The sequence below is a fragment of the Rhineura floridana genome, chromosome 6, assembly GCF_030035675.1.
Source record: "Rhineura floridana isolate rRhiFlo1 chromosome 6, rRhiFlo1.hap2, whole genome shotgun sequence".
NCBI lineage: Eukaryota > Metazoa > Chordata > Lepidosauria > Squamata > Rhineuridae > Rhineura > Rhineura floridana.
In genome coordinates this window covers 21294453-21302351 of record NC_084485.1, presented here as the reverse complement: position 1 = coordinate 21302351, position 7899 = coordinate 21294453, and the positions used below count along the sequence as shown (strand labels likewise).

General features: G+C 42.5%; 1 non-coding gene across 1 annotated transcript; it reads right to left on the bottom strand.

Annotated features, from left to right (window-relative positions):
• Nucleotides 1-5570: 5570 nt before the first annotated feature.
• Nucleotides 5571-5642, bottom strand: TRNAA-UGC (transfer RNA alanine (anticodon UGC)). The gene has a single exon. It is a non-coding gene; the product is annotated as a tRNA-Ala (tRNA).
• Between the last annotated feature and the right edge of the window lie 2257 nt (nt 5643-7899).

Here is a 7899-nt window from a genome sequence, read left to right as displayed (position 1 = left end):
TAATCTTCTTTTAAAGCCATCCAAGCTGGTGGCCATTACTGCGTCTTGTGGGAGCAAATTCCATAGTTTAACTATGCGCTGAGTAAAGAAGTACTTCCTTTTGTCTGTCCTGAATCTTCCAACATTCAGCTTCTTTGAATGTCCATGAGTTCTAGTATTATGAGAGAGGGAGAAAAACTTTTCTCTATCCACTTTCTCAATGCCATGCATAATTTTATACACTTCTATCATGTCTCCTCTGACCCGCCTTTTCTCTAAACTGAAAAGCCCCAAATGCTGCAACCTTTCCTCATAAGGGAGTCGCTCCATCCCCTTGATCATTCTGGTTGCCCTCTTCTGAACCTCTTCCAACTTTATAATATCCTTTTTGAGATGAGGCAACCAGAATGGTACACAGTATTCCAAATGCGGCCACACCATAGATTTATACAACGGCATTATGATATCGGCTGTTTTATTTTCAATACCTTTCCTAATTATCACTAGCATGGAATTTGCCTTTTTCACAGCTGCCCCACACTGGGTCGACATCTTCATCGTGCTGTCCACTACAACCCCAAGGTCTCTCTCCTGGTCGGTCACCGCCAGTTCAGACCCCATGAGCGTATATGTGAAATTCAGATTTTTTGCTCCAATATGCATAATTTTACACTTGTTTATATTGAATTGCATTTGCCATTTTTCCACCCATTCACTCAGTTTGGAGAGGTCTTTTTGGAGCTCTTCGCAATCCCTTTTTGTTTTAACGACCCTGAACAATTTGGTATCATCAGCAAACTTGGCCACTTCACTGCTCACTCCTAATTCTAGGTCATTAATGAACAAGTTGAAAAGTACAGGTCCCAATACCGATCCTTGAGGGACTCCACTTTCTACAGCCCTCCATTGGGAGAACTGTCCATTTATTCCTACTCTCTGCTTTCTGCTTCTTAACCAATTCCTTATCCACAAGAGGACCTCTCCTCTTATTCCATGACTGCTAAGCTTCCTCAGAAGTCTTTGGTGAGGTACCTTGTCAAAAGCTTTTTGAAAGTCTAAGTACACTGTGTCCACTGGATCACCTCTATCTATATGCTTGTTGACACTCTCAAAGAATTCTAATAGGTTACTGAGACAGGACTTTTTCTTGCAGAAGCCATGCTGGCTCTGCTTCAGCAAGGCTTGTTCTTCTATGTGCTTAGTTAATCTAGCTTTAATAATACTTTCTACCAGTTTTCCAGGCACAGAAGTTAAGCTAACTGGCCTGTAATTTCAGGGATCCCCTCTGGATCCCTTTTTGAAGATTGGCGTTACATTTGCCACTTTCCAGTCCTCAGGCACGGAGGAGGACCCGAGGGACAAGTTACATATTTTAGTTAGCAGATCAGCAATTTCACATTTGAGTTCTTTGAGAACTCTCAGGTGGATGCCATCCGGGCCCGGTGATTTGTCAGTTTTTATATTGTCCATTAAGCCTAGAACTTCCTTTCTCGTTACCACTATTTGTCTCAGTTCCTCAGAATCCCTCCCTGCATATGTTAGTTCAGGTTCAGGGATCTGCCCTATATCTTCCACTGTGAAGACAGATGCAAAGAATTCATTTAGCTTCTCTGCAATCTCCTTATCGTTCTTTAGTACACCTTTGACTCCCTTATCATCCAAGGGTCCAATCGCCTCCCTAGATGGTCTCTTTCTTTGAATGTATTTATAGAATTTTTTGTTGTTGGTTTTTATGTTCTTTGCAATGTGCTCCTCAAATTCTTTTTTGTCATCCCTTATTGTCTTCTTGCATTTCTTTTGCCAGAGTTTTTTTTTATTTTCTTCATTCGGACAAGACTTCCATTTTCTGAAGGAAGACTTTTTGCCTCTAAGAGCTTCCTTGACTTTGCTCGTTAACCATGCTGGCATCTTCTTGGCCCTGGTTGTACCTTTTCTGATCTGCGGTATGCACTCCAGTTGCGCTTCTATTATAGTGTTTTTAAACAACTTCCAAGCATTTTAGAGTGATGTGACCCTCTGGACTTTGTTTTTCAGCTTTCTTTTTACCAATCCCCTCATTTTTTGTGAAGTTTCCTCTTTCGAAGTCAAATGTGACCGTGTTGGATTTTCTTGGCAATTGGCCATTTACATGTATGTTTAATTTAATAGCACTATGGTCACTGCTCCCAATCGGTTCAACAACACTTACATCTCGCACTAGGTCCCGGTCCCCACTGAGGATTAAGTCCAGGGTTGCCGTCCCTCTGGTCAGTTCCATGACCAACTGGTCTAGGGAATAGTCATTTAAAATATCTAGAAATTTTGCTTCTTTGTCGTGACTGGAACACATATGCAGCCAGTCTATGTCTGGGTAGTTGAAGTCACCCATTACTACCACATTTCCTAGTTTGGATGCTTCCTAAATTTCATATCTCAGTAGACCGATTGCAATGAATGAACACGACTACCTTAGGGCTATTCATTTCAATGAGTCTAATCTGAGTAAAACTTAGCTGGATACAAGCCATGGCCATGACCACCATACTCCTCAGTGCTTTACATTTTAAGAGTTTTGAGCTCATTTCATTCAATGTCGAGGCTGTAGGGCCTGTTTAAATGACCATTAATGAATGGGTAGTGACAATTAGGGTTGCCAGGTTCATGGCCTGAGACTGATCCTGTATCTTTAGGAGAAGAGAAATTCAGCCAAGTGCAAGTGTTCTTGCAACACTGTAATGAGAAAAACCACAAGGTGGAATTCTCCCTTCCCCCTGCACAACATTTAAAGATACAGAAGACCTCTTGGAGGCTGGGCCTGGCAACCAAGAGGTCTTCTGTATCTTGCCAGGCCTAGCCTCCAATAGGTCTTCTGTATCTTTAAAAGTTGTGCAGGGGGAAGGGAGAATTCCACCTTGTGGTTTTTCTCATTACAGTGTAGCAAGAACACCTGCACTTGGCTGACTTTCTCTTCTCCTAAAGATACAGGATCAGTCTCAGGCCATGAACCTGGCAACCCTAGTGACAATAGAACATCATAAGGCTATTTATCACAGCTTTGCCATGTGGCAAATGTGGCATTTGGAACCAGCCTTAGATCCTAATCCCCAACACCCTATATAAATTACATTTCTGCCAACAAGAACAACCCCATTGAGCTCAGAAAGGCTACTCACATTTGTAAAGTAAGGCCGGTATGGAAGTGTAGAAAGGGATACAGGAACTGACAGCAATGGAAAATACTTGAGATAACAAGTGAGTTTTTTCAGCCCTTTATTCCTCTAGCTCAGTGATATGGTTTAAAGAACCAAAAGCAAAGCTAGGCTGGAATATTAAACACTGTTCAGTTGGGTTTCAAGATAATTAAGAGATTATGAAGTTGGGCAGCTACTGAGCTTTCCTTAAAGCTGTTTTAGCTTAATCCTCTAAAAAAAATGGAATTGCAAATAGCTCAGTATGAGATAGAGACAAGGCACACAACCCACAGCATTTGGTATTGATTTCAATGCCTATTTATTCAAAACAACTTTAAGAAGTTGAATAAGGCCATTACAGCATTTTTCCCCTTCAGATTCCCACTTCCCTGATTTTTTAAAAAATGCTTAAGCCAAAATCATGCACTGATGCTGGCCAATTTTTTTTTTTTTTTGCAACCCTTCATAATATGATCACTGAGGGGAAAAATGAGGACAAGGAAATGAAACCCAGTCCATGTACAGTTCACACATGTGTCAGCAACCAGCCCAGAAGGTGTTTCTGCATTTGGTGAGTTCATATGAAGTTCATATCCTCTTGCAGCTCTCCACCAAAACCAGAAAGACCTCGTGGGCTGGGGATGTGTATGAACTACACATAGGGCTGGCTTTTATATTTCTTAGTCCTCATTTTTCCCTCCAGTGATCAAAGGCTTGCATACTTCCAAACAGAGAATAAATGTTATTCTGAAAGGAAGAAGGGTTTCAGTCTGGTTTCTGCAACAAACATTATGCCTGAATAGAGACTTCCCAAATTTAGTAGTCCCACTCCCAACACCTTACATGCACCAGCCCCATCCACTCCATGTCTGACCTTCCTTCATTGATCAGGAAGGTCTAAAGAGGGCTTCTAAGGGAATTTGGGTGAATGCGCATAGAATCCTCCACAGAAATGGGAATCTTGCCCCATCAGGGTTTTTCTCTTCATGGGAAGGATTCTAAAGCATGGGTCATCAAAATGCACTTAGAAGCACCCTTCAAACCTCCCTGCTCAAGGTGGGAAGGTCAGGGGAGGAGCCAACCCATGAGGGGACACTGGGGGGCAGGGCTAGCAAGCACAGCACCACTTTTCATGGAGAATAAGCCTAGCTACTAGCCACAGTGGCTATGTTCCACCTCCACTGTCGGAGGCGGTATGGCTCTGAATGCCAATTGCTGGGAATCACACTGTGGCCACTGTGGGAACAGGATGCTTGACTAGATGAACCTTTGACCTGATGCAGTAGGGCTCTTTCTATGTTCTTTTGCTTTCCCTACACAGGTTCACAGTATAACACCTGGATAGGGCTATTATGGATTACCCCATCTTCCTTCAGTAACAGGGATATTTCAGCAATGGAACATAGCAGTAAACTCAGGGATGGCATTATCCTCTGAGTCTAGTGTTTTTGACAGTTGTGCAGTGGGAAAGTAGCTGCAGAAAGCTCTGTGATGATACAGTGAGCAGACAGAGGAAAGGGGAATGGGTATTAGGGATGAGTGAAAAATTATATTCAGTCTACATTTAAAGCTGAATTTATCAAATCCGCACTTTCCAAAACAACACGAGAACCAAAACATAGCCATCCTTCAAAACTCGCACTTATCTGAATTTTGTAATGCAGTTCTCCAACCAAATAGTGTTTACAGAAATGAATATATTGGGGAAAATGTGCATAAAAATGACAATATTAGTGAAAATAACATACAAAAATGCATCACATCAGGAGAAATTGCTTGCAAAAATTTGTTCATTAGTAAAAACCGCATAATACAAAACGTGTTCAGTAGGAGAGATTCTCACAAAAATGCTGGAGATCTTTCATTAGGATTTTTTTTTTAAGTGCAAACTGCTGCAGAAGTGGGGAGAACCAAATTTAAGACTGGGAAAATGAGAAACGGAGAGAACCGAAACTGACAGATTGTTCCATCCCTAATGCGTATGCATGTATCTGAGGTTTGAGATGATGGAATGAGGATGGCCTCTCATTCTTCTTGTGCTAAGGGCCATATGCAGTGGAGGATGGATAGTCAGGGGTCATATACAAGTGTCAGTGGCCAGAACTGGGTGGGGCCATGATGGTGGGTGGGGCCATGATGGTGGGTGGGATCACTCACACACACATTTATTGACTTGCATGGCCATTCATTCATACAGAGAGATGCCCACAGGGAATTCAGCCTTTCCTTCCTGCACACCATTCTCCACATCACTGCATTTTCAGCTGTTTGGTGGACTGGAGAGTAATAGGGAGGGTAATTAGGAACATAGGAATCTACCGTATACTGAGTCAGACCACTGGGCCATCTAGCTCAGCATGGTCTACAATGCCTGGCAGCGGCTCTGCAGGTTTCAGGCAGGGATTCTCTTGCAGCCCTACCTGGAGATGCCAGGGATTGAACCTGGGACCTTCTGCATGCAAGGCAGATGCTCTACCACTGAGCTACAACCCTTCCCCAGGCACCCTCCTGCCCATGTAAATTGTGGGCCGGTGGGAGCTACCTGGATAGCTGGGGAAAGCACTATTTACATGGGCAGGATGGTGCCACGGGATGGCCTTCCCACACCCCATCCTTCCCACACCCCATCCTTCCCACACCCCATCCTTCCCATACCCCATCCTTCCCATCACAATCACACTAACCCCCAACCTTCAAACAGGTGTTCGGTGCGCTGGGGGAGGGGAAGTGTGATTTACATGGCAAATCTGCAGGAGACAGCACAATATGGTGGCAGGGGGAATTGGGGGAGGGATAGGGTTGCCAGGTTCATGGCCTGAGACTGATCCTGTATCTTTAGGAGAAGAGAAGGTCAGCCAAGTGCAAGTGTTCTTGCAACTCTGTAATGAGAAAAACCACAAGGTGGAATTCTCCCTTCCTCCGCCTCCACTTTTAAAGATACAGAAGACCTCTTGGAGGCCAGACCTGGCAACCAAGAGGTCTTCTGTATCTTTAAAAGTTGTGGAGGGAGAGGGGAGAATTCCACCTTGTGGTTTTTCCCATTACAGAGTTGCAAGAACACCTGCACTTGGCTGACTTTCTCTTCTCCTAAAGATACAGGATCAGTCTCAGGCCAAGAACCTGGCAACTCTAGGGAGGGAACAACATGCGCATCAACGTAGGCCATACTGAAGGCTTCCAAGGGTCATACGCAATGCATGGACCACAGGCAGGGATGGGCAAATATGTCAATTTCGGTTTCTCTCAGTTTCTCATCCTTATTATTTATTTGTTTGTTTATTAAATGTATAACCCGCCCTTTCTCCTAGAAGGAGCCCAGGGTGGCAATCAAACCCACTAAAAGGACTTTAAAACATCTTAAAACAAAAGCCTTTAAAATATATTAAAACAAAACATCTTGAAAAACATTAAAACATCTTGAAAAACATTTTCCATCCTTAAGCTCAGTTCTCCACATTCCCATACCAGTTTGCATTTTTTTTAAAGTCCTCATGCAAACTCATCAGCATTTTAGTGTGGAGTTCTTCTGATATACACACGTTTGCATGCAGTGTTGCTTAATATACACATTTTTGCAAATCAGTTCCCCTAACATCTCTATGTTATTTTCACCAATATATGCATTTATATGCACACTTTTCACTAGTATATGCATGTTTATACGCATTATGTGGAAAATGAGAATTAGGTGAAGTTCACCTTTTAAATGTGAACTGAATCAAATTCCTTCCCCCATCCCAAGGTTGCCCATGCATAGTCTAAAAAGTAAGAATGGAAAGCATGGTCCCCCTGCTCCCTGCCCTGGGCTCCTTTAAATCCACAGAGCTCAGAATATTACATCTGTTTCCTCTTGAAGGAAGTAGCAGCCATTTCCCCAGATGTGAGAAACTTAGACAGCAGTTCAAATAACAGAATGACCTAAAATGGGAGGGGGAGGCTTCTGCACTCTTGAATATTCTATTATCCAAGTACTAGTCCAAAGGCTCGACAATACAGTGCTTCAAATCTGAGACCCACACACACACCCTTCATTGGTAGCTAGGCTCCATAAAAAAGTCAACACCATTTAGTAGTAAGGGTGCAAAACCCCAGTGTGCTCAGGCATAACTAGAGTATTATATAAAATGTCTAAAGGCGTAGATAACATTAAACTCCAGAATATTTCTGTCTCTTACCATTTTGATTACCTGCCCTCCTGCAATTTCCTGAGGAGTAAAACTGTGGGTATGTGTTTTGCCATTCATTAAATATGGGTAGGGCTGACAGAAGCCAAATAAAATGGGGGGGGGGATGTAGCTCTCAGGCTGCTATTGTGGAAATAGCCATTAAAAAATAATCACACTCGCTCACTATAAAGCCTCAAAAGATATCCTACTACTTCTGGTTTCTACTAATGCTCTTGTAGTTCTGCATGTACCACAGCAACTCTTTCTGTCAAATAATTGGATTTTTTTTATTATTGTGCCCAGCGTTTCATTACCAGTTCCAGTATGCTAATTGCAATAACATTTTGTTCAGGCATCTAATATTTCCTCATTGCATGAGGAAAAAAACCAAATGTGAATCTTCTCTCCTTTATTGAATGCCATGGATTCACTTCTGGTGAATGTATCATTCATTCTCAGTTAGGGATGGGGGAGAAATTCAATTCCGTTTGCATTTAAAGCTGAATCTATCAAATTTGCATTTTCTAAACAGCGAAAAAAGCTAGGAAAGAAGGGACCTTGAAATGGACTTTGAAAGCAAGGAT